The 21,177-nt window shown below is 40.2% G+C and overlaps 1 long non-coding RNA gene across 1 annotated transcript in view; it reads right to left on the bottom strand.

The window, feature by feature from the left end:
- Nucleotides 1-20,540, bottom strand: part of LOC132535734 (uncharacterized) — a 33,733-nt gene extending 13,193 nt beyond the window's left edge. Inside the window, exons 1-3 of the long non-coding RNA XR_009547454.1 lie at nucleotides 20,364-20,540; nucleotides 19,597-19,657; nucleotides 12,442-12,545 (exon numbers count right to left, since the gene is read on the bottom strand). This is a non-coding gene — a long non-coding RNA (uncharacterized LOC132535734). The remainder of the gene's footprint in view (nucleotides 1-12,441; nucleotides 12,546-19,596; nucleotides 19,658-20,363) is intronic.
- Nucleotides 20,541-21,177: the final 637 nt, after the last annotated feature.

Genomic DNA, 21,177 nt, shown 5'->3' with positions numbered 1-21,177 from the left:
TTCTTTAGAATCAGGGAGGGGCAATAAAGCTAGGCAGCCTAAGGGAAAAAACAAAAACCAAACAACAACAAAGAAAAAACTAGACAGCCTGAACAAGAAAATGAAAACAAATACAAAAATCTATGAATGAGATTAGGGATGGGGGAGATAACCATAGTGGTTATGCAAACAGACTCTCCCGCCTGAGGCTTCCAGGTTCCAGGTTCAATTCCCCGCAAAACCATAAACCAGAGCTGAGCAGTGCTCTGATAAAAATAAATAAATAAATAAATAAATGAATAAATAAACATAAAAAGTAAAATGTGAGTGAGAGTGGTCCGGGAGGTGGCGCAGTGGATAAAGCGTTGGTCTCTCAGGCATAAGGTCCTAAGTTCAATCCGCGGCAGCACATGTACCAGAGTGATGTCTGGTTCTTTCTCTCTCTCCCTCTCATTAATAAATAAATAAAATATTTTTTAAAAAAGAATTTTAAAAATGTGAATGAGATTAGGATTATCATCACAGAAACAGCAATTATAAGAACTAGAAGAAAATACTTAGCTCAGCTCCATTCAAATGGATATATTCACAGAAGTATTACAGTTGACTCGAAAAAGAAGAGATTTGGAAAAATTCAAAACGGACTATAGCCAAGGTTGTTTCTGCAGCCAGGGTCCATCCACAAAACCAGGAGTCAGGACCTGTGGAAGGATCCTGGTTCGAGCCCCAGGTTCCCCACCTGCAGAGGAGTCGCTTCACAACTGGTGAAGCAGGTCTGCAGGTGTCTTTCTCTCCATTTCTCTCTGTCCTATCCAACAACGACAACATCAATAACAACAACAATAAAACAAGGGCAACAAAAGGAAAAACAAACAAACAAAAACAGGAGTTACTATAGGTATCTTGGTAGCAAAGATTTATTTTTTTAATTGATTTTTTTTTTCTTTTCTGATTTTTTTAATTGGGGAATTAATGTTTTACATTCAACAGTAAATACAATAATTTGTACATGCATAACATTCCCCAGTTTCCCATATAACAATACAACGCTCACTAGGTCCTCTGAATTCTTCTTGGACCTGTATTCTCCACACACACCCACCCCAGAGTCTTTTATTTTGGTGCGATACACCAATTCAATTTCAGGTTCTACTTGTGTTTTCTTTTCTGATCTTTTTTTTAAAAATTTATTTCTTTATTGGGGAATTAATGTTTTACATTCAACAGTAAATACAATAGTTTGTACATGCATAGTATTCCCCAGTTTCCCATTTAACAATACAACCCCAACTATGTCATTTATCACCCTTCATGGACCTGTATTCTCCCCACCTACCCACCCCAGAGTCGTTTACTTTGGTGCAATATGCCAATTCCATTTCAGCTCTACTTGTGTTTTCTTTTCTGATCTTGTTTTTCAACTTCTGCCTGAGAGTGAGATCATCCCATATTCATCCTTCTGTTTCTGACTTATTTCATTCAACATGATTTTTTCAAGGTCCATCCAAGATTGGCTAAAAACGGTGAAGTCACCATTTTTTACAGCTGAGTTGTGTATATATACCACATTGTGTATATATACCACAACTTGCCCAGCCACTCATCTGTTGTTGGACACCTGGGTTGCTTCCAGGTTTTGGCTATTACAAATTGTGCTGCCAAGAACATATGTGTACACAGATCTTTTTGGATGGGTGTGTTGGGTTCCTTAGGATCTATACCCAGGAGAGGAATTGCAGGATCATAGGGTAGGTCCATTGCTAGCCTTCTGAGAGTTCTCCAGACTGTTCTCCACAGAGGTTGGACCAATTGACATTCCCACCAGCAGTGTAGGAGGGTTCCTTTGACCCCACAACCTCTCCAGCATTTGCTGCTGTTACCTTTTCTGATGTCTGACATTCTCACAGGAGTGAAGTGGTATCTCCTTGTTGTCTTTATTTGCATTTCTCTGACAATCAGAGACTTGGAGCATTTTTTCATGTGTTTCTCAGCCTTTTGGATCTCTTCTGTGGTGAATATTCTGTCCATGTCCTCCCCCCATTTTTGGATGGGGTTATTTGTTGTCTTGTTGTTCAGTCTGGCAAGCTCTTTATATATGTTGGTTAGTAAACTCTTATCTGATGTATGGCATGTAAAGATCTTCTCCCATTCTGTGAGGGGTCTCTTGGTTTGGGTAGTGGTTTCTTTTGCTGTGAAGAAGCTTTTTAATTTGATGTAGTCCCATAGGTTTATACTTGTCTTAGTCTTCTTTGTAATTGGATTCTTTTCATTGAAGATGTCTTTAAAATTTATGCGGAAAAGAGTTCTGCCAATATTTTCTTCTAAGTATCTGATAGTTTGTGGCCTAACATCCAAGTCCTTGATCCACTTGGAATTGACTTTCGTATTTGGTGAAATACAGTGGTTCAGTTTCATTCTTCTGCATGTTTCAACCCATTGTTTCCAACACCATTTGTTGAAGAGACTCTGGTTTCCCCATTTAATAGTCTGGGCCCCTTTGTCAAAGATTAGATGTCCATAGGTGTGGGGGCTCACTTCTGGGCTCTCAACTCTATTCCACTGGTCAGTGTGTCTATTCACGTTCCAGTATCAAGCAGTTTTGATGACAACGGCCCTATAATACAATTTGAGATCTGGGAGTGTGATGCCTCCGGTTCTGTTCTTTTTTCTCAAGATTGTTTTGGCAATTCTAGGTCTTTTCTGGTTCCAGATAAACATTTGTAGCATTTGTTCTATTCTCCTAAAAAAATGTGCTTGGGATCTTCATGGGGATAGCATTAAAATTGTTGATGGCTCTGGGTAGTATATTCATTTTGATGTTAATTCTGCCAACCCATGAACATGGAATATCTTTCCACTTGTTTGTGTCTTTTTCAGTTTTCTTGAGTAGTGACTCATAATTTTCAGTATACAAGTCTTTCACTTCTTTGGTTAGGTTTACTCCTAGATATTTTATTGTTTTTGTTGCTATAGTAAAAGGAATTGATTTCTGGATTTCAGTTTCTTCTAGCTTAGTGTTTGCATAGAGGAATGCCACTGATTTTGAATGTTAATTTTGTAGCCTAACACCTTACTGTATTTCCTGATGATTTCCAAAAGCTTCTTGCTGGATTCCTTAGGTTTTTCTGTGTATACTATCATGTCATCTGCAAATAGGGAGAGTTTGACTTCTTCTTTTCCAATCTGTATCCCTTTAATCCCCTGCTCCTGCCTGATTGCTATGGCAAGAACTTCCAACACTATATTGAATAGTAATGGTGATAGTGGGCAGCCCTTTCTAGTACCTGATCGGAGTGGAAATGCTTCCAGTTTTTCACCACTGAGTATGATGTTGGCTGTAGGTTTGCTATATATAGACTCCATATCTTCAGGAATTTTCCATCTATTCCCATTTTTTTGTAGTGTTTTGATCATAAAGGGATGTTGGATTTTGTCAAAGGCTTTCTCTGCATCTATTGATATGACCATGTGGTTTTTGGTCTTGCTTTTGTTGATGTGGTGGATCACATTGATTGATTTACGTATATTAAACCAAACTTGCATGCCTGGGATAAACTCCACTTGGTCATGATGAACAATCTTTTTAATATACTGCTGTATCCAGTTGGCTAGAATTTTGTTCAGTATTTTAGCATCTATGTTCATCAGAGATATTGGTCTGTAGTTTTCTTTTTTGGTTGTGTCCCTGTCTGCTTTCGGTATCAGAGTGATGTTAGCTTCATAGAAGCTGGCAGGGAGTATTCCAGTGTCTTCAATCTTCTGGAAGACTTTTAAAAGTAGAGGTATTAGTTCTTCTTTGAAGGTTTTATAGAATTCATTTGTAAAACCATCTGGTCCAGGACTTTTATTTTTGGGGAGGTTTTTGATAATTGTTTCAATTTCATTGGCTGTGATGGGCCTCTTCATGTTATCCACTTCCTCTTTACATAGTTTTGGAAGTTGGTAGGTATCTAGGAAATCATCCATTTCTTCCAGGTTCTCTAGCTTGGTGGCATATAGTTGTTCATAAAAACCTCACATGATATGTTGAATTTCTGTGGTGTCTGTTGTGATATCTCCTCCTTCATTTACTATCTGATTTATTTGGGTCTTCTCCCTTTTTGGTTTTGTGAGTCTGGTTAAAGGTTTGTCGATTTTGTTCACTCTTTCGAAGAACCAACATTTACTTTCGTTGATCTTTTGTATGGTTTTCTTATTCTCAATGTTATTTATTTCTGCCCTAACTTTAGTGATTTCTGTCCTTTTGGTTGCTTTAGGGTTCCTTTGTTGTTCTTCTTCTAGGTCTTTAAGGTGTGCAATCAGGCTGTTTATTTGTGCTTTTTCTTGTTTTCTAATGTGTGCTTGTATAGCTATTAACTTCCCTCTCAGTACTGCCTTAGCTGTGTCCCAAATATTTTGATAGCTTGTGTCTTCATTTTCATTGAAGTCTGGAAACATTTTGATTTCTTCCTTGATTTCCTCTTTGACCCAGAGGTTGTTAAGAAGTGCACTGTTGAGCTTCCACATTTTGGGACTATTACTAATCTTTCTTATTTTTTAATATTTATTTGTTGTGTTTTATTGTTGTAGTTATTATTGATGTCGTTGGATAGGACAGAGAGAAACAGAGGAGGGGAACACAGATGGGGTAGAGAAAGATAGACACCTGCAGACCTGCTTCACCACCTGTGAAGCAACTCCCCTGCAGGTGGGGAGCCGGGGGCTCAAACCGGATTCCTTATGCTGGTCCTTGGGCTTTGCACCACCTGCGCTTAACCTGCTGCACTACTGCCCAACTCCCTATTACTAATCTTTTGTTGATTGTTAAGTGTTAGTTTCATTCCACTGTGGTCTGATAAGATGCTTGGGATGATTTCAATGCTCTTGAATTGGCTGATGCTGTCTTTGTGGCCTAACATATGGTCTATCCTTGAGAATGACCCATGTGGATTTGAGTAAAATGTGTATTCCAATTTCTTAGGATGAATGACTCTGAAAATGTCCAATAGTTCTAGTTTATCTATCTCTTCATTTAGCTCCCTTATGTCTTTATTGATTTTCTGCCTGGATGATCTGTCAAGTTGAGAGCATGGGGTGTTGAAGTCCCCTACTATGACTGTGTTGCTGTTAATACATTGCTGTAGCTCTTTCAGTAGACGTTTGATGTATTTAGATGGCTTCTCATTGGGTGCATAGATGTTAATAATTGTGAAGTCCTCTTGATTGACTGATCCTCTGAGCATCAAGTAGTGTCCATTCCTATCATTGTTTAATCTTATCTATTTTAAAGTCTGTCGTGTCAGATATGAGAATAGCTGTTCCTGACTTCTTTTGTGGGCCATCGGCTTGTATGATAGTTTTCCATCCTTTCACTTTAAGTCTGTGTTTGTCTTGTTGAGTCAGGTGGGTTTCCTGTAGACAGCATATTGTTGGGTTGTGTTTTCTGATCCATCTTCCTACTCTGTGTCTTTTAGTAGGTGAATTCAGGCCATTGACATTTATTGATATTAAAGACTGAAGATATTTTAACGCCATTCTTGTAGAGTTTTAGAGTGTTCTGATATATGTCCTATTTATGATGGTCTGACTGTTTATAGAAGATCTTTCAGAACTTCTTTCAGGGAAGGCTTGGTGATAGTTGATTCCTTCAACTGTTGCTTGTCTGAGAAGGTTTTGATGCCTCCCTCTAGTCTGAATGAAAGTCTAGCAGGATATAGTATTCTTGGTTGAAAGCCTTTCTCATTGAGCACTCGATAGATATCTTGCCATTCTCTTCTGCCCTGTAGTGTTTGTGTGGAGAAGTCTGCTGCTAATCTTATGGGTTTTCCTCTGTAGGTGACTGTTTGTTTTTCTCTTGCAGGCTTCAGGATCCTTTCTTTATCCTTATTCCTTTCCATTCTAAAAATGATGTGTCTTGGTGTCTTTATGTCTGGGTTAATTCTGTTTGGGACCTTCTTGGTTTCTTGAATCTTTTGATGTTGTCTAGACTAGAGAAGTTTTCAGCTACTATGGCCTGAAGAATCCTTTCTTCCTCTCCCTCTCTTTCTTCTTCTGGTAAGCCAATAATGTGTATACTGTTTCTTTTGAAGTCATCCCATAGGTCTCTGTTGTTGTTTTCAGCATCTTAATCTCTTTTTGAGATCTCTTCTTTTTTAATTGTCTCTAATTCATCCTCGATCTTGCTAATTCTGTCTTTAGCCTCATTGATTCTATTCTCTCTGCCCTCTACTGTTTTCTGGAGTTTATCTATTTTGTTTCCCTGTTCTGATACTGTTTTAGCTTGTTCAGCTAGTTGTGTTCTTAGCTCAGCTATTTCAGCTTTCAGCTCTCTAATAACCTTGAGATAGTTAGTGTTTTCTTCCAGAGTCTCATTTGTTGTTCCTGTAGTTCTCATTACAATTTTTTCAAACTCTTTACTCACTCCTGTGATTATTTCCTTAGCTAATGTTTGGATGTTGAACTCATTATTTTGTGCTTCACCCTTTGGGGGGCTTTTAGCTGGACTGTTGTCCTCGTTAGTTTCTCCAATATTTCTTCTTGTTGGTTTACCCATTTTATATATTATGTTATGAGTTCCCTCTCTTAGTACTTTTCAAATTACTGATCACTATTTTCTGGATTGACTTGTGTCTAAGTAAGGTAATTAAAGGGTTCACAGTGGTGGAAGTTAACAGTTGTTTCAATAGTATTTTAATCCCTGAGTTGGAGCTCAGTGATTTAAAAGCCTCTTTTTTTTCTTCTCTGTAGGCTATGGGAGCCTGAGGGCTTCTAACTTAATCATTGACTCCTAACCACGAGATAAGGCAGGGTGTGGCAGAGATAGTCCAGTGGTTATGCAAAGAGACTTTCACAGCACCACAGCTATGCCTCGGAGTTATAGGTCTTCTCCTGAATTTCCTGGTTAGATATCTGTCCTCCGGTGTCCCTCCCTGCCGCTGCTCCAGATTTTGAGGGAAATAGCAATGGAGACTCAGGCCTGCACTTGGTGAGTCTCCGCGGAGTCCTCTCCTCCCTTCAGCTGTCCCCTTGTTGGTGGAACAGACTGGAGGTGGTGTCTCAACTGATAGAGCGACGGACTGTTACCAGCCACTTAGTCTCTCCCTAGGCTCCTCTCTGTCACCAGCCACGTGTTTGCACTCACCAGTGATTTGATGGGTTCCTGTAGTCATTCTAGTCCTGTCTTGTTTCAGTCCCAGGTGGTCTCCTTTGGTATTCCTAGTTGATCCGGGAGAGGAGAGGAGAGGACAGGAGAGGAGAGGAGAGGAGAGGAGAGGAGAGGAGAGGAGAGAAACAGATCTGCTCGACAGTGAAGTTTCAGTATAGAGGTTGACTGGCACAGGCAGCAGAGGACTGAAAGAACACAGGCAAAATGGAGGTCATGCTGACAAAATGATTATAAGAAGCAGCTCCCCCTTGTAGGAGTTGGAAAATAAGAAGAGGCTGGCATGACTAAAATCTATGTTTTCAGAGAAGGGAACCCGTGAACTTGGTGCTCAGACCTTTGAAGAGAGGTCCTGCCCAGCTGTTGCTCATGTCCAGTGCTCACAGCAGCTCCGTAGGGTGGGACTGAGACATCTGAGGAAGGGCACTCATAGGCTGTTTCTAAGGGAAGCTGCAGGCTGGAACAGCCTGCTATTGATGGAATGAACTGCCACTGCTAGAGCCGTGTCACAGCTACAACGAAAAATGTAAAAGAAGTTCTTTCTTCCCCTTAGCTCATTCCAGTTTCCTTCTAGTTCCTTCCATTACCAGAACTTAAAACAGGAAGCTGGCTAGCAAAGACATTTTGGGAAATACAGCTTGTAGGTTTTTTGTTTTTTGTTTTTTTGCCTTCAGGGTTATTGCTGGGGCTCGATGCCTGCACTACAAATCCACTGCTCCTGGAGGCTATTTTTCCCATTTTGTTGCCCTTGTTATTGTGCTTGTTGTAGTTGTTATTGTTGTCATAGCTGTTGTTGTTGGATAGGACAGAGAGAAATGGAGAGAGGAGGGGAAGACAGAGAGGAGGAGAGAAAGACACCTGCAGACCTGCTTCACTGCTTGCGAAGCGACCTCCTGCAGGTGGGGAGTGGGGGCTAGAACTGGGATCCTTATGCCAGCCCTTGCGCTTTGCACCATGTGCACTTAACCCGCTGCACTACCACCCGACTCCCATAGCTTGCAGTTTTAACCAACCTCAACATTTTTTTTTAATTCTTGAGACGCTTAAAGTTTAACATACTGGTAGGTTGTATTTGTTTACATATTGTGTGTGTGTGTGTGTGTGAATATGCACAAAAATCACACGTTTACATAAATGTGTATGAATATTTATTTAAGATTTTCACATCAACAGTCATTAGTGCAACTGGGCTACTGTGATGTCTTAAGCACCAACTTAACCCTTTGAACTTTGTTTATCAGTGTCATAATTGGCTTGGCATATAGAGTTCACTAGCACATTAAAAGAATGCTACCCAATAACCAAACATTAATTTTTATCTTACCAATCAGTCTCATATTTGCTTATTTATCCAGTCTTGACAAACTCAGAGGGACATTTGAAATTTTCTATTCACACAGCCATGCCCCCCCCAAGTCAACTGTTAATCCAGAGAATAATACGGGCCTTACTTTATTTTTATTTTATTTTGTTATTATTTTGTTGTGGTTGCCTCCAGGGTTATTGCTGGTGCTGGCACCACAAATCCACTGCTCCTGGCGACCATCTTTTCTCTTTCTTTCTTTCTTTCTTTCTTTCATCTTTTTTTCTCTTTTTTTCTTGATTGGATAAGACAGAGAGAAATTGAGAACGATGGGGAAGATAGAGAGGGGGGTGAAAAAAAAGATACTTCCAGACCTGCTTCACCACTTGTGAAGTGACCCCCTGCAGGTGGGGAGCTGGATGTTCGAACCAAGATCTTTGAGTGGGTCCTTGCACTTCGTACTATGTGCGCTTAGCCCAGTGCGCTACCACCCGGCCCCCTATTTTAATTTTTTAATTTTATTTTTATTGGTTTTTTTTAAGATTTTAAAAAATTGGTTATTTTAAAAAAATTTTAAAACCTTTATTTATTGGGTAAGGACAGACAGAAATTAAGAGGTAAGGGGGTGATAGAGAGGGAGAGAGAGAGAAAGACACCTGTAGCACTGCTTTACCACTCGCAAAGCTTTCCCCCTGCAGGTGGGGACGGGGATTCGAACCTGCTTTTTTGTGCATTGTAATACATGTGCTCAATGAGGTGCACCACCACCCGGCCCCTTAAAATTTGGTTATTAATGAGAAAGGAGGAGGGACCAGGTGGTGGTGCACCTGCTGAAGTTCAGTTCTGGTTTATGGTGGTACAGGGGATTGAACCTGGGGCTTTGGAGACTCAGACATGAGAGTCTCTTTGCATAACCATTATGCGATCTAACTCTGCCCTAAGGGCAATGTTTAGGAAGACTTTTTACAAATTTTGTTTATTATTGGATAGAGACAGAGAGAAATTGAGAGGGGGAGGTGGAGATAGAAAGAGAGAGACAGAGAGACACCAGCAGCTCTATTTCACCACTTGTGAAGCTTTCCCCCTGCAGGTGGGGACCAGGGGCTTGAACCCGAGTCCTTGAGCACTGTAGTATGTGTGCTTAACCAAGTGCATCACTGCCTGGCTCCTCTTTTTTGATTTATTTTATTTCAATGAGAAGAAGAGAAGCAGAGAGGGGAGAAGAGGGGAGGAGAGGAGAGGCGAAGGAAACACCAGCCCTGGCTTATGGTGAGGTGGGAGTTGAATCTGGGACCTGGGACCCTCAGGCATGAGTATCTTTTTGCATAACAATATTTTGCTTCCCTTGCTCCTGAAGATAAAGCCTTCAGATGGAACCATATTACTGGGGTCAAGGCCCTTCCCACAAAATAATCCTTTTGCCAGAGATATATTGTGGGGTGGCAGATGTTTGCTCTCCTACAACCCCATTCTCTCTTCATTGAACGCTCTTCCCCCTCAATCTATCTGCTCTTGCCCCACTGGCCTTTTTGCTATTTCCTGAACACTCTAAGCATGTTTCTGCCTCCGGGCTTTTGTACTGGTTCTTCCCTCTGCCTGACCTGTTCTTACCTCAATATCTGTATATCTAGCTTCCTCTACTTCAGTTTATGCTAGCTTTCTAAATCATTCTTTTTTCAAGTACCATCTATCTCATCTATATATTTTGAGAGATTTAAACCACAAGTGTTATATATGATGCGGTATTTGTGGGTTGTTTTAAAAAATGTGTGCTAACATAAAAAACATAGTGAAGGGGGCCAGGTGAAGCAGGTCTGCAGGTCTCAGGTGTCTGTCTCCCCAACCTCTCTCAGTTTCTCTCTGTCCTATCCAAGAACAACGACAGCAATAACAATAATAATAATAATAACAACAATGATAAACAGCAAGGGCAACTAGGAGCAGTGGATTCGTAGTGCAGGCACCGAGCCCCAGCAATAACCTTGGAGACCAAAAAAAAAAAGAAAAGAAAAGAAAAGAAAAGAAGAAAGAAAGAAAGAAAGAAAGAAAAATATAGTGAAATTTGACAAGAGAAAAAGATTGGAAATAAAAATAAAGACAATCAGGAGTCGGGTGGTAGCGCAGCAGGTTAAGCAAGTGGCGCAAAGCGCAAAGACCAGTGTAAGGATCCTGGTTTGAGCCCCCGGCTCCCCACCTGAGGGGGAGTCCCTTTACAAGCCTTGAAGCAGTTCTGCAGGTGTCTCTCTTTCTCTCTCCCTCTCTGTCTTCCCCTCCTCTCTCCATTTCTCTCTGTCCTATCTAACAACAACAATAAAACAACAAGGGCAGCAAAAGGGAATAAATAAATAAATAAATGTTTTTAAAAAAAATAAAAAAAACTACATCTTATTTCTTTTTTTAAAAAAGATTGCAGATGGGAGTCAGGCGGTAGCGCAACGGGTTAAGCGCAGGTAGCGCAAAGCGCAAGGAACTGCATAAGGATCCCGGTTAAAATTAATTCACAAAAGGGAGTCCAGCGGTAGCTCAGCGGGTTAAGCGCATGTGTAAGGACTGGCATAAGAATCCCGGTTCGAGCCCCCCCCCCCACCTATAGAGGAGTCGCTTCACAAGCGGTGAAGCAGGTCTGCAGGTGTCTTATCTTTCTCTCCCCCTCTCTGTCCTCCCCTTCACTCTCCATTTCTCTCGGTCCTATCCAACAATGACAACAATAATAATAATTACAACAATAAAACAACAAGGGCAACAAATGGGAATAAATAAATGTTTTAAAAAATTAATTGACAGAAATCTTCAAGTTAAGGCTTTTAACTAAAACTTAATAAATGAGGGGTTGGGTGGTAGCGCAGCAGGTTGAGCGCACATGGCACAAAGCACAAGGACTGGCATCAAGGATCTCAGTTGGAGCCCCTGACACCCCACCTGTAGGGGAGTAGCTTCATAAGCAGTGAAGCAGGTGTCTTTCTCTCCCCTTCTCTGGCTTCCCCTCCTCTCTCCATTTCTCTCTGTCCTATCCAGCCAGCAATGACGACAACAATAGTAACTACAACAATAAAACAATAAGGGCAACAAAAGAATAAATACATAAATAAATATATTTAAAAAATTTTAAATTAAAAATAAAAAAGGTAGCAGAGCTGCCAAAACATATCAGTATTTATTAGCATTGCCAATTTTCATATCTACCACTTTGATATATATGTGTGTGTATATATATATATATATATGTTAATACAATCAATATACAGGAAAATTGATCACAGTCAGAGGATGTACTCACTGTCTGCCATACGCCTGGTATACTTCATCCTGAATCCTTCCATTAACTCTGTAAGGTGAAGAAGCTCTTTTTTTTTTATTGCCATCAAAATTATTCCAGGGTTATTGCTGCAGCTTGGTGCCAGCACTATGAATCCACCACTCCCTGTGACCATTTTTTTTTCTTTCTAATTTTTATTATATAGGACAGAGAGAAATTGAGAGAGGAGATGAAGATAGACACCTGCAGACCTGCTTCACTGCTTGTGAAGTGTACCCCCTACAAGTGGGAAGCCAGGGCTGGAACCTGGATCCCTGAGCTTGGTAATTTGTGCGCTTAACCAGGTGTGCCACCTCGGGCCCCCAGGAAGCTGACTCTTAGGGGGGGAAAGTTTCTTTTTGGGGAGGTGTAGGCTGGGGATGGCTCTGACTCCAGAAGGTTTGCTCTTTTTTATCACACTGTGTGGTCTGCCACCTCCACCTTTTCAGGTAAAAGCAATGTTAGGGAAAATGTATTTCTACCAATTTTTGGCATTATAACACAAATTTGCTCAACTGTTTCTATGACCTTTACAAAAAGACAGTCATCATTTTAGAGTTAATCACTTACTTTGCAATGTGTGATAGGCTCCATTTTTGCTAGTTTATTTTATCACCATATTATACAGCATCTTGTAGGTGAACTTGACTTTGCATACTTTATTATTATTACTATTTTTATTTTAAAAAAATACCAAAATAAGGACTAAGGAGTGCACCATACCTTCATTAATCATTCTTCCCATTTCAATTTCTGTCCTTCTTTGATCGGAAGAGAGAGAGAAGAGGAAACTATTTCTGTCTTGAAGATAGGTCAAGGCCAGCATTCTAGGAGGAAGAAAAATAATAACTGATGCTTGTATAAATAAAAATAGCATTTAAATAAATATGGTATTAGTAGCAATAACCCAAGCACTCTGTTTTCCAGTCAGAAATGATAGAACATAATGTGAAGTACTTGAACCAATTGGTTGACTGCACGAGAAGCATGGTTCTTATGTTAGGTCATGAACAAGATTTATAAAAACAGCTGAACTGACCATTCTAAATGGCATCTGTTTGCTTCAATCTGGATGTTACTAACTGCTAAGTGACTTTGTTGTCTGAAATGAAAAGAGAAAAGAATGGAATAAATAAACATTTAGCACTTAGAATTGATAAAATTTAACATTTCTTAGACTTAACATTTCTTAGACTCCTAAAAACCTTTCACTTGTAATATTCTGGATTCTGAATATAAAGTTCAATGATTTAGATAGCCTTTTCTGGTGAAGGAGACTAAATGATAGTTTCTTATATATATATATTTTTTGTCTCCAGGGTTATCACTGGGGCTGCGTGCCTGCACTACCAATCCACTAAGAATCCACTGTATCTAGTGGCCATCTTTTTTTCATTGTTGTTGCTGATGCTGCTGTTGTTGGATAGGAGTGAGAGAAATTGAGAGAGGAGGGATAGAGAGGGGGAGAGAGAACAATAGAAACCTGCAGACCTGCTTCTTTACTTGTGAAGCTCCCCCCCCCCCCCCCCGCCACACAGGTGAAGAGCTGGAGCCTCGAACCATGATCCTTTAGTCCTTGCACTTCACAATGCACTATGTGCGCTTAACCCAGTGCGCTACTGACCGGGCCGGAGATTTGTTTTAATACTTGGCCATGTGGTTCAGTTTTTCCCTTACAAACGTTTTGTTAAGTTATTCAAGCTTGGTAGTTCTAAAAACCTCAAATTTAACTATTACATGAATCACCTCAGCATTTCCCTTTATATTAACCAACCCTTTAAGTCAGAATTAGATTGATATTTGAGACTTTTTTACAGTAGCAATCCAGGAAGTCATTTTGTAGACAGCATATAAGCTAAAATAGACATTTGTAGCAAATATTGTTGACTGAACTCTATGCCACAAATATTTAATATTTTCAGTGGAGGTAATCAACTGTTTTTTTTTTCTTTTTTTTATTTATTTTTTATTAAAGAAAGGATTAATTAACAAAACCATAGGTTAGGAGGGAAGTAATCAACTGTTTTACACAAAATAAAAACTCACTGGACATTCTGTGTCTTAAAGATAGAAAATAAATGTCTTGGGGCCAGGTGGTGGTGCACCTGGTTGAGTGTTACAATGAGCAAGGACCCAAGTTCCAGCCCCTGGTCCCCACTTGCATGGAGAAAGCTTTGCAAGTGGTGATGCTGGGGATTGAACCTGGGAGTTTAGAGCCTCAGGCAGGAGAGCCTCTTTGCATAACCATTATGCTATCTATTCCTACCCTTTCTCTCTCTTTGTCTCTCTCTACCCTCTCGATTTCTGGCTGTCTCTATGCAATAACTAAAGATGATTAAAATCCTCTTAAAAAGGAACATATGTCTCCTTGTTTAATACTCTTCCAGCAACAAGCTTGTTACATCAAAATTCAAGGTGCTTATTAATGATGTGCACGTGAAATTGTTTACAAACCTCTAAAAACTGTGACATCATTTAGAGAAAAAAAAAATGAAGTTGACTATGTGCCCAGCTAAATTTCGGTCTCCATATGCAATCTTTGCAGGACAAATAGGTAAGGCTAATCTTTGCACAGTAGGGCGGCGAACAGTACATGTATATAAATATGTATACAACTAATATACTCCTCTAGTTAGGTGTGGGGTGTAGATGAATACATAAGGAAATGATTAGAACGCCACTATCATAAACTCTTCTACCTTTAACATTAAAGAAGCACAGACTTCACAGAAAGAATAGTAAGACGACAGGTTTTCGGATATTTCGAATTGAAGGGTTGCCCAAATATGTCTTCTGGGCAGAAGGACCTTTTTCCAGAATGACTCTTTTAAAGAAACACAGGCATAAACAAAACCCTGAAAACTAAGTAGAAGCCATCCTGGAGTAGGAAACTGTTGCTTGTATAGGATGCCTTCCTGTCTGCAAGTGAAAAGTGATCAGATCTGTATGGATATATTAATCAATAGAGAAGGCTGTCCTCTGCCTGATGGCCTCCCACAGCTGGCTGCTCCCCACCCCACCCCCAAACCAGCTTGCTTTTGACTTTAGTTAAATTGGTATTTAACCTGGAATGGTGGATCATTTTGGGGGAGTTGCTCAGTTTTCCCAGATCTCCCCCATGGGTGCATGCTATAAAACTTGATTTTTATTTTTTCCCTAGTGAATGTCTTTTTTTTTTTTTTTCCAAGGATGAGGGTGTCTCAATCAGGAACCTAGAAGGATAGAGGAAAAAATATTTTTTTATTTTTTCAATATTTATTTATTTATATTTATCTATTTATTCCCTTTTGTTGTCCTTGTTGTTTTATTGTTGTAATTATTATTGATGTTGTTGTTGTTGTTGGATAGTACACTTGCAAAGCAACCCCACCCGGTATGTATCCCTTCATCAGGGTTTCTGCTTTCCTGGGTTATTTGTTGTTGACTCCTATATTTTTATCAGGATTTAAATCTGAGTGATTTTTTTTTTTTTTTAATGAAACACTGGGGAATGGACTCGGGGCCTACACATACATGGTAACGGGTACATTCCACCAAATTAGTTGTCACCTGACTCCATTATTGAGTAAAATTATTATGAAAAGAACTGGCCTCATGTTTGAGAATTGTTTTTGCTTGATTTTGGTGGTGCTGGGGTCTCCCGGATGTGTGATTTCACTGCTCCTGGGTCAACTTTTCTATTTCAGAGAATGGAGAAACACCACAGCATTGGAGGCTCTCAGGTCCTTGAGTATGGTAATGTCTGCTCCACCAGGTGCACCACTACCCAGATCTTGTTGACTTTTTAAAAATCATTTTATGGGGGGGTTTAATGATTTACAGTAGAGCTAGACACATAGGTACAATTTCTCATCTTCCCATGATAGGTATCTGCAAAATACTCTTGTTTTGTTTTTGCCACCAGGGTTATTGGTGGGGGCTGGGTGCCAGCACTACAAATCCACTGCTCCCAGCAGTCACTTTTTCTCTTTTTTTCCTTCCTTTCTTTCTTTTCTTCCCCCTCCCCCTTTTTTCCTATTTGTATTAGATAGGACAGATAGAAATTGAGAGGGGAGGGGGATATATATGCATATAAAGAGAGACCTATAGACACCTGCTTCATCACTCCTGGCTTCACAAGTGTAGGCAGGCAGGGAGCGAGGGCACATAGTAATTTATGCGCTTAATTGGGTGTGCCACCCCCTTGCCCCCTAAATACTCTTGCTTTCTAATGTCAACTTTTCTGAAGCATTTCACCTGCAAATAAATACATTTTATTACGAAGCATTTTCTGTTTTTTTCTTTTCATTTTTTAAATGTTTATTTGTTGTTTTTATTTACTTATTGGATAGACAGAAATTGAGGGAGATGGGGGAGATAGAGGAGAGAGACAGAGAGACACTTGTAGCCCTACTTCACTGCTTGTGAATTTTTCCCTGTGCAAGTGGGGACTAGGGGCTTGAACCCAGGTCCTTGCACACTGTAATGTGTGTGCTTAACCAGGTGCGCCACTGCCTGGCCCCTGCATTTTCTGTATTTTATATGATTTTTTTATCTCATTTGATTTCTCTGTTATATAGTCCTTGTCTTCTACATACATGCATTCTATTGTAACCTTTTATATCTTTTCTCCATAATTATCTGAACCCCTCATTCGATGCCAATCACTTAACTACCTGCCATGCCTGTTTTGTTTCAAGTTCATTTATTAACTTGATAGTGAGGTTGTTTGTTTGTTTTGTGGTTCATTTCCTTCTCTTTGCTCTGCAATTTCTTTTTAAAAATCTCCCTGGGAGTCGGGTGGTAGCACAGAGGGTTAAGCGCAGGTGGTGCAAAGCGCAAGGACCAGCATAAGGATCCCGGTTCAAGCCCCCTGGCTCCCCATTTGCAGGGGATTCACTTCACAAGCGGTGAAGCAGGTCTGCAGGTGTCTATCTTTCTCTCCCCCTCTGTTTTCCTCTCCTCTCTAGACTTCTCTCTGTCCTATCGAATAACAACAACAATAATAACTACAACAATAAAAAAACAAGGGCAACAATAAGGGAATAATAAATATTTTTAAAAAATAAAAATCTGCATAATGGTTTATTAGTTTTCCTTTTTCATACAAAGGCCTTCCATAAGTGGCAGGACATGTGGGTTGTATTTATTTCCAGACAAATCTCTTTCCTGTATTATTTTTCTGGCTTTAGTTTTCCATACTATTCTTTTTGCCCATGACTGGGAGATTAACCTATGTGCCCTGTTCAGCCCTTCTAATGTGATGCAGGTGAATTCTCTTCCATTCCAGTGCATCTTTCTAGGTTCAGTTTCTTTTTCTTTTTTCTCTTATCATTATGGCTAAAAGAGAAAATTATGGCATGGAACTATTGAAACTTTCTATTAGATCATATTGTATTTATGACATTGTAGCTTCCATAAAATGGGTTGTATATCTGTAAACAAAAAGTATGTATGCATAAAGTTTATATATGATGCTGCATGTATAACCAAAAAAGGATGATATGTATAAAGACTAGGACTTAAACATATGGATATGTTGACAGTTACATTTCCCTCCTCAGTGTTAATTTAGTTTCATAACTTGTAGTCTTTGAATATAACTTCAGGGTGTAAACTATTTTGACACACTTACATAAGAGTAGCATGACAGAAGAATACTCCTGTTGCTGCTTCTATGCTGATGATGTGAAAAGATTCTTGGAATTCTAAGAGACCCAAGAACAATAAACTGAGATCTCCGTATGGTAGGTAAGCAAACCTATATGGAGTCTTGCACTTTTCTTATCTACCGCTCTCTTTCTACACAGTTCACATTTCCCGAAGATGTAGAAATGCTGAGGACATAAGAAAAGGCATTCTTTCATGTGTTCAGCTTTCCCTGAGCTTTGCTTCTCCTGGATTCCAAGTTAAAGAGGCTTTTAAAAAATGAAATTGTGACAAAATGCTAACTCCAACATATTCACACACACCAGAACCTGAAAGCTTACTATTTATTGGAGGCCAGCAGACTCACTGCTGCTGTGCTCCTAGGTTTTAGCATCTTCCTCCATCTTCTCTCAACAAATCTCATGAGGGTGTAATGACATCTCCAATGAGATTACCTCCCCCCCACACACACACACTTTACTAAAATATTACGATGAGATTTCTGCATTTTTGTATCTTTCGCTGTGGCAGATGACAAAAATGTCCTTCTTCCTTAATCCATAATAAGGAAACTGAATATTCATTTGGACTTCAGCAAGGTCTCTCATAATATTTGGTAGTTAAGAAGAAAAACACAGGGGAGCCGGGCGGTGGCGCAGTGGGTTAAGTGCACATGGCACAAAGTGCAAGGACCAGAGTAAGAATCCTGGTTGGAGCCCCCAGGTCCCCACCTGCAGGGGAGTTGCTTCACAGGCAGTGAAGCAGGTCTGCAAGTGTCTATCTTTCTCTCCCCCTCTCTGTCTTCCTCTTCTCTCTCGACTTCTCTCTGTCCTATCCAACAACGACAGCAATAACAACAACAATAATAACAACGTTAAACAACAAGGGCAACAAAAAAGGGGAAAAAAGAAGAAGAAAAACACAGGCTAGGTGATTATACAGTAAGGGTGAATCATAGCTGGCTAAAACAATATATGCCAACAGGTGTTAACTTATGAAGAGATTTCAAGCTGAAGGAGCTCTTCAAATGGTCCACAGCAAGTTACTCTTTGCTTAGTGCTGTCTTTCAGCTGTTAAACAACTTGGATGAATATATATAAATCGTAACGTGTACATCACTGGACTCCCTGAATGTATAGAATAGTTACTAATCATGAGCAAGATGTAAATATACTAGAGTACAGAATTAGAACCTAAAACATCAAAAGATGCTGTAGTAATGGGTAAAATTGAATTATCTCAAGTTTAAGTAGTATAAAGATGAAGTTCTATCCTTTGGTTCAAAAAGAAAAAAAAAATCTAGGGTGGGGGTTGATAGCACAATGGTTATGCAAAGTTACCCTCATTCCTGAGGCTCTGAAGTCCCAGGTTCAGTCCTCCACAATGCCATAAGCCAAAACTGAGCAGTAGTCTGGCAAAAAAAAGAAAGGAAGAGAGAAAGAAAGAAAGAAAGAAAGAAAGAAAGAAAGAAAAACTCTGTCCTGTCCAAGAACAGACTACACACAGTTTATTAACTGGAAGCATATGGAGATAGCTATAAAAAAAAAAGAAAGAAATTTACTGGACTGAGGACATAGTTTAACACGGTGCAACACAGGATTTGCATGACTGAAGCCCCTAGAGGTTCTGGGTTCAATCCCTAGAGCCACCATAAGCTAGAGCTGAGTGATGATCTGGTTTCTCTCATTAAAAAAATAAATAAACAAAATTTTAAAGAAGCTTGTTATGTAGCATTGTAAGAAGCTGATGTTTGTTGAGTAGTAAAAAGAATGAATATTGTCTCTTATCTGAAAATTAGGTCAAATTCCAATTCTGCTTTTGTAACCACTTACACTCGCCATTTCTTTCTTTTTAAAGTTGTTGTTGTGAAGTTAAAATGCCTTTAAGTGTCTAATTTCCTGCGGGCTTATGTGCAGCATCACTTAGAAAAGTTACCATTTACAATCAAGCAGGTGACCTATGCACTTCCATTTTGTCCTAGGAATGATTGAGCTTAAAATTAAAGTTCTAGGGCCCAAACATTGGCACACCTGGTTAAGCAATCACATTACAGTGTGCAAGGATCTAGGTTCAAGTCCCTGGTCCCTACCTGTATAGAGGAAAGTTTCGCAAGTGGTGAAGCAGGGTTGTAGGTGTCTGTCTCTCCCCTGTCTCCCACCCCTTCTCAATTTCTGTCTCTATGCAATAACAAATAAATAAAAACAAAAATACATATTTTTAAAAAACTAGAGTTCTAGGAGCTATACTTACAAGCAAACTGGAGCTACTTGCAAAGGTCAGCAGGTTGGATGAGCAACTCAGTAGAGAAGTGCTGTAGGAATTGATAACTAGTGTAAGGACTGGTGAGTACATTCAAGGGAGACCATTCCTACCTGCAGACATTTGGAGGTCTGTTGTAGAGCCTCCTGGAACGCTCCAAGATAGAAGTATTACAGGAGGGTGGCAATTACAAGCATGCGGGCCAGGGCGACCACTTGGTGGGGATGTTGTGAGTGATTTCAGCACAAGTGAAGGGCTGGAGTGCATGGCCTTTAACATGACAGTCTGGTTGTCATGTTTCTGGGACAGTTTTCATGATGTGGTTCCTTCTAAATTCTGCCTCAAAATAATGCAAGATCTCCACTGTCTTAGGTTAGTTGTTTCTAGGCCTGAAGTCATATCACATTTCTTCCAGCTCTAGGCCAAACCTCTTATTTCTCCAATCTGTCTTCTTTGACCAGTTTACTCTTATTTCCTACTTAGGACTTTTTAAATTGTCATCTTTTCCCAAACTACCCAAGATACACAGTAAAGGGTGTAATTTGTGGACAGTGTGTGTGTGGGGGGGAGGGGTGTGAGAATGAGAAAGGCTGCAAAACATGGTTTCCTAATTGCTAAGGAATTAAGATATTGGAATTTAAGTGCTTCAGAGGTGGAATTATAGACCAAGAAGTGGAGTGGGCACCAGATCCTCAGACAAGGCTCTTTACTCAGAATTTAGGGTTCTAGGAAGAAAACAGAGACCACGGGACTCTTACCTTGAAAATGTTGACTTTATACAAGGACACAAGAGTTGCTTGTTCAATGGATGACTTCCTGCTTTCAGGAGGGAAAATGAGGCCTGGGCAGGTTGATCAACAACTCCAGCCTCTTTCAGTAAGTGTCCAAGGCAACCAGACAGGCTTGCCTGCTCTGGTCACTACCCTTCCTAGTGACTCCCGGGAAGCGTTTAAAAAAACAATTTTTTTTTCCAGCCACTTGTGGCTGGCGGCATGCCTGTTGCCAAGGACGCGGCAGCCAGTTGGTAGGGCTGGGGTGGAAGAGGATGCTAGAGGTGGGGGGACCCATGGCTCCTGACTGGCTGGGTCATGAAGGTTATTTGCATAACACTCTGTGATGGCATTTGATTGGCTGAAACTCGAGGGGCGGCGGTGGGGTGATTCCAATGGCCGGGAGCTCTGGCCCAGGGACTTTTCGTTCTGAAGTTACCCGGGTAGGGCATGAGCTGTTGTGCTAGTCCGGGGAAGCCAAGGAGTCCTGGTTTGGGAAGTTTTGCAGGCAGGTGCATGAGCCATGTTTGTCTTATTTAAGAAATGTGAAAGAAGTGAGAATGGGGCTAGAGTGTGACCAAGCGACCAGGGGGAGAAATGGAGGCTAAATAGGCAGAGTTAAGAACTTTTCCCAAGCTAGGCTTTTTAGTGGACTCTTTTTGTGGTATTAAAACACTTGAATTTCCATTTTCTGTGATGGAGTATCACACTTTGCCGCAAGTGGGAAGAAGACAAAAAGAGACAGGACTCCGAATTTATTCAAATCTGAAAACAAAAGTTTTGATCCCGTTATAGAGGACCT

This window comes from Erinaceus europaeus, chromosome X (assembly GCF_950295315.1).
Source record: "Erinaceus europaeus chromosome X, mEriEur2.1, whole genome shotgun sequence".
Taxonomy (NCBI): Eukaryota; Metazoa; Chordata; class Mammalia; order Eulipotyphla; family Erinaceidae; genus Erinaceus; species Erinaceus europaeus.
This window is presented reverse-complemented; position numbering and strand designations above follow the sequence as displayed.